We start from the raw sequence: 6,215 nt of genomic DNA, 5'->3' as shown, positions 1-6,215 counted from the left end.
AGCCAAGACCACAAGCCACAAGGCTAAATGTGGAACAAGGGAGAAAGCACCGCTATTGCAATAGTAGGAAGCCCAAAAGAAACGTAAGAGTTGCTAAGCCAATGTACGATAGGGAACCTATGGAGCAAGAACGCATTCTTGTCTCCTTGCACGAGTACTTCTCAGATGACTTCTACTAACAGTGCACTACCATTGCCTGTCACATGGTTGAAGTAGAGATAGAAGAGCTCTCAAAAGGAAAAGTTATCGCAATCGAGGAAGAAAAGACCATCACACCCAAAGAAGGCTTGCCAACATACTTTAATATCGAGGAAGCACTATTATTGCCCAAGGAAATGCAAAAAGCACTAATAGTTTTGTGATGCATTCGACGAAAAGAGGCTCAAAGCTTAATAACACTTGGAATACTACCAAGCACAACTATCCAAGGCATTTAATAAGAAGGTTCACCCAAGGTCTTTCCAAACTGGAGATCTTGTCTTGGCATTACGAAGGCCTATCATCACAACTCATAAGACAAAAAGAAAGTTCACATCAAAGTGGGATGAACCTTACATAATACAAGATGTCTACACCAACGGTGCCTACTTAATCATGGTGGAAGACGGCTTAAAGATCGGCCCCATCAATGGTAGATTCTTGAAGCGTTACTACCCCTAAACCAAACACCAAATGCTCATCGCCTACACGAGCTAAAACTGCAACACGACAACAAATGTTCCTCGCCTGCATGAGCCTAAACTGAATGCGGCACAATGCTCCTTGTTCACACGAGTTTAAAAGGCGACACTCGACACTTCTTGTTCGTATGAGTTTAAAAGGCGACACATAATGCTCATTGTTCACACGAGCTTAAAAGGCGGCACCCAACGCTTATGGCCCGTAAGAGCATAAAATGTGTATTGCAAAATAGAAAAAGAAAAAGAAATCAAAATCATCATCAAAATCACCATCAAAGCCGTCAAAACCATCAAAATCAATTCTCAGCTATTGCAATGAGAAAATTCCTCCACGCTAAGAACAACCTCGTCATAAAACTTACCCTGGATCGGCAAACCTCCTATCTTGTGGAGATCCTAAAGTGAAATTGAAATCTCCCCTTGTGTCGTGTGAAGTGTGGTCATTGAACACCAATGCTAAAAAAATGCACGAAGGATGGAATGATGGTAATCATAACTAAATAAAGATGCATATACAACGTGATAAACGTCCACGTTAGTAAGTACATATTTAGATCAGCTCAAGACATCTTCAAGCCACTCCTAATAAAACTCAACAAAGATGACTTCTCCAGTAGTAGACAAAATGCCATTCCAAGTCGTAGCTTCGCTACGGATGCAATCACCAAGGAGCACAAACGAAGCTGGTGAATTGTCACGAACATGGTGCGAAGGATTCAAAATAAGAATCTTCGACGTACACGCCTTCTTCTTCATATTTGGTCGAACAAAATCTGTCACATCCCAAGATACTTCAGAAGACCATGACTTGATATGCATCGAGTTATCTTTTGCAGAAGAACAAACACCTTAGGGCCAGTCAATAGCGCACAAAGTTTCAACGTCATTCCCCTATCTTGCGAGTCGCCTTCTTTCACTAGAATAGTGATGGTATTGCTCTTAAAGTACTTAAAAATACCATGTCTGCAATGAAAAAAGAGAAAAAGAAAAACAACATAAGCATAAGAGTAGGGTGGCAAGAAGAAAAAAATTGCTTCACTAAAGCAAAAGACATGCGAGACAAACCTTGTGAGCGTTGAAGGATGACAATGACAAAGTCACAAAAATGAAAAGAAATCAGCCACAAAGCTTGAGCAGCACAACAAAGAGGGCAACTACAAGACGATCCTTCAAAGCACGCTACAGTAGCAAAGAAAACCAAAATGCTATGCAATCACATTACGCAACCCCACAGCGATTACACAAGCCATTTCTTGCACTGTACGACAATATCACCACCGAGGGAAATTGCGACCAAAAGGCACTACACATCGTGACCTCGCTGCAGTCTTTTGCACAGCACCACATGGTAAAAAGTGACGCACTGCAACAAACTTCAAATAGCTACAAACTCAAGACAGCAAGCAGCACACACGGCAGCAGCAATAACAGTTCACACCGCAAGGAATTGTGAAAAAAATACACACCTAATTGTCTTATAAATAAGGGTCAATTGCCTCATAATGCTATAGGGAGAGTACATACCAAATAGCAAAAAGAAAATCAATACAAGGAAGCACATTCCAACTACAACAAGGAAGCAAATTCCAAGCAAAAAAAAGGGTAAGGTGATACATGGCAATAGGGAAAAAAATGTTGTTTTTTGCAACAAAATCAGCAAAGAAAAGAAAAGGAAACAAAAAAAAATAATAAGGAAAGGGCTTCATAATTTCCAAAACATCAAAGGAAAGTACATTTTTTTGCCAAAATACAAAAGGCAATCTCTCTAAAGCAAGGATAAGCCTTCAAGTTTCCCAAACCAAAAGGGAAACGCTCCCTTGGCCGAAAAAATGGAAAGGGAAAGGGAAAAAAAAAATGCAAATCCTACTTACCCAAGGACAAGCATTAAATCTTTCCAAAACCTTGAAGGAAATCACTAAAGCTTTCCAAGACTTTGAAGGAAATCACCCTCATTACCAAAATTGAAGGAGATTCCTACCTAAAGAAGGAAAAAAAACATTTTTCCCACACCCACAAGGAAAAAATCCAAGCCTCAAAATACACCAAATGTATTTTGTCAAAATTATTGAAAATCAATACGCACAATAAGTATGTGCCGATTTATCCATTTTCAAAATTTTCATTCAAGATCAAGCCTCTACGACCCTTGAAGAAAATTTCCATTTCATTCAAGATTAAGCCTCTACGACCATTGAAGAAAATTTTCATTTCATTCAAGACCAAGCCTCAAAGGCCCTTGATGAAATATTTCGTTCAAGAAATATGCTGTAACGACTCGAAAATTTATATTTGGAAGCAAATACTAAGATAGGCCCAAAATTTATTTCAGAAGATAATCACCAAATTCCTTTTCTTAGACAATTTCCAAGAAAAAAATAAATCTCAGTTATTTTATTATGGCTGCTTCTAACCTTCTTGTTAGACTGCCTACGTACCCTACGAAAGGATCAAGCAATTCGTAGTTCATAAATTCAATTTCTAACTCATTTCCGAAAATCATTTAAGTGACTAACAATCACTAACCAGGTTCAAACAAGTGAATCACACCAAATGCATATCAAATATGGTTTCATAATATCAAAATTTGCTTTAAAAGACGGCATCGGCTCATTGGCCACGCGTCGTCGTGCGTGCGGTCGGCCGCCCCGACTCGTTGGAAAATTTCAACTATTTCTAAATATTCTCAAAAATTACAAAAATGAAGATCTCAAAGAGTAGAGCAAACCTTATACTTGCGGTCAAGTCCAATTTGGCCAGGAAAAGCTCCAATTCCGCTCACTCCCGTCAGAAAACCCTAGAATGGGTGTTTGTCAATTTGCCACCTCTGGTACTCCGCCACCCCTACAACTAATTGGGCTTTGTTCTAGCCCTCATGGGGAGTCTAATGGTGGTCGTAATTGGTGGGAATAGCTTCAGGATTTTAGGATTTCTCGCACAACTCATCGCACTCATCGACGGTTCTCCACCCGTTTACAACAAATTTTCTTCTAAATCAAGGGTGAAAAAGGTGGAGGAAAATGCTAGATGATGTTTGGGAGTGGTGGCTTGGTCCAATTCATGGGAAATTTGATGAAAACCCATCGGAAATCATGGAGGAACGGGTCGAAGGTGCAGGTCGAAGGGAGACCCGGTTCTCCCTCATTCTTCCCCCTTCTCTCCTTTCCCTCCTTCCTTCTTTTTGATTGGGTAGTGGTGCCTATCCTCCTTCCCCCAAAACCCTCCACATGGCACCTCAAAATTATATGGAGAAATCCAGATTATGGTCAAATGACCATTTCATCCCTAACTTTGCTTGTTTATAGCTTCTCCGTTGTAACTCCGTTTCACGAACGATTTACGCCTATAAGTTCATGAGATCGAGCTCTATCCAAATGTGTCAAGAAACATGACAAAATATAAGAGGATCAAATACGCCTTTGTAAATTTACGTTTAACCCTCCCTTAGGGCATCTCGTCATTTCCATTTTCCCAAAAAAAATTCCACATAATCCTATATTTAAAATTTTTCAGGGTATTACATATGCCTCAGTGGCCCTTGACAAAATTCATCATCTCAATTCAAGAAATACGCCTCTACGGCCCTTGAAGAAGCAAACTAATTCAAGATCAAGTCTCGACGACCCTTGAGTTAGAACATTCACATTGCAGGACTTCAAAACATGTTTCCTACATGTGACAATCACATGCCTACAATGCGCCTTGAAGTGGGGGCATTTGTAGACATGTAAATTTCATTGCATGCAAATGATGCATCACAAAGCTCCATGTGGCATATGACTCATCACAAATGGACGAGTCATCAATGACATATGGCACAAATCAAGCAAAGGAAGCTCAAAAGCATTCCAAAATTCGGCCAAAAGGGGGAAATACCCCTTAAAATCGGCAAGGGGTCCAAATTGTTCCCAAAACCGGAAAGAAAGCTAAAGCATCTTCACAAAACAAGCAAGAATTGAAGATTGCTTGCAAAATAGGCAAGAAAGCCCTATAGATTTCTGCTAAGCAAGGGAAAGTGGCTGAAATTAAGACACAAAACATGCCTAAATTCTCACATGGACGAATCAAGACACAAATCAAAGCCAAATCCATCCAAAGGCAAGCTTTGAGAAGTCTATAAATACAAGGTCCTCATACAAGCATAAGGGTCTACAATTTCTACATCCAAGGGCCAAAATTCTCACAAAAAGAGAACCTCTACCAAATCTTTGAAGACTAATACGTTGCCAAAGCTCTCTTCAAAGAACCCACAACCAAATCCGAAGTTTTTTTTCGACTAAACCTGAAGCATTCTCTTGAAGAATCTACAAGCACTTGTGCCGATTCATTCAAGACTTTGTTACAAGCTCAAAACTTGTAACGACGTTCGATTCAAGATCAAGTCGTCAAGACCATTGAATCAACAAAATCCTACATCAACATCACCATTGCCGCATGTCATACACAAACGTAGAGGTGAAGACTATCCACGCATTGTTTCAAGTTCAAAACTTGAAGCAACCGTTCAATCGTTCGTCCGAGATCAAGTCATCGCGACCCTTGGATTAACAACCTACACATCTACATCAAATTTGAAGACTGAATCGGAGGAAAATTGTAAACAGAGATTGTAACCCTACAATTCATCAATACAAATCTACTTTGTACACATGTTCTCGTTTCATTCGTTACAGGAATTTTCGTGTTTATAGTATTATTAGACACTAGTAAATTTATTAGCTAGTAGATGCTAACAATACACAAGTAGACGTTTGTGTACACACAGATGCATGTACTCGCACTAGTAGATGCTAGTAATCTATTGCAGTTTCTCAGGTATGATTTCTAATGTGTGATTGGCATGCATTTCTCAACTATATATTGTAGTAGATACTAGTATGTAGCTATAAACTATACGAGTTTTCTAAAACCGGAATTAGTGCTTTCAAATGAATTTAATTAGATAAATGATTATGATCCACTCGCATTTTGTTTTTAGCCCCTCATAACCTAGTGAGGCAAAGGTGGTAGTAACAACGACGAGTGGGCTTGGCAGTAGCGCATTCCTCCTATGAGGTAGGGTGATTCTACTTCTGTCTTTTATTTATCTAGTTGTAATAAATCATAGCCAAACTTTCGGTTATGCTTGCACAACACATATTGTTTGCGTTGTTGCATGTACTACTATGCTCTAAACATGATGTGACTTGTAATAATAAGGTTAAATTCTACCGTGTCCCCAAATGGGAAGGTTGTTGTAGTCGACTTTTCGTGCATGATAATTTAATTGTTTATAATTATTACTTATAGCTCCGTCACCATTTTGATGATGGCCAACGCATCTCCACCTTTAATTTGAAGATTATCGGAGTCGAAGTGTGTTAATCTAGTCCTTTTTGCTTTTACAAACCTCATGCGTCAAATTTTACACAAAAAACGGAGACATTTAATAGTTTTGGTATTTCATGTGAACAGTAACACATGGCAATTGCTTTTGTCAAAGGAAAAATGCAAAAGTTGCTTCCAGTCCAGTCTCATCTAAAAACGGGGACCGTTCAT

This window comes from Malus domestica, chromosome 15 (assembly GCF_042453785.1).
Source record: "Malus domestica chromosome 15, GDT2T_hap1".
Taxonomy (NCBI): Eukaryota; Viridiplantae; Streptophyta; class Magnoliopsida; order Rosales; family Rosaceae; genus Malus; species Malus domestica.
The sequence above is the reverse complement of the archived record's forward strand: the minus strand, read 5'-3'. Positions refer to the sequence as shown.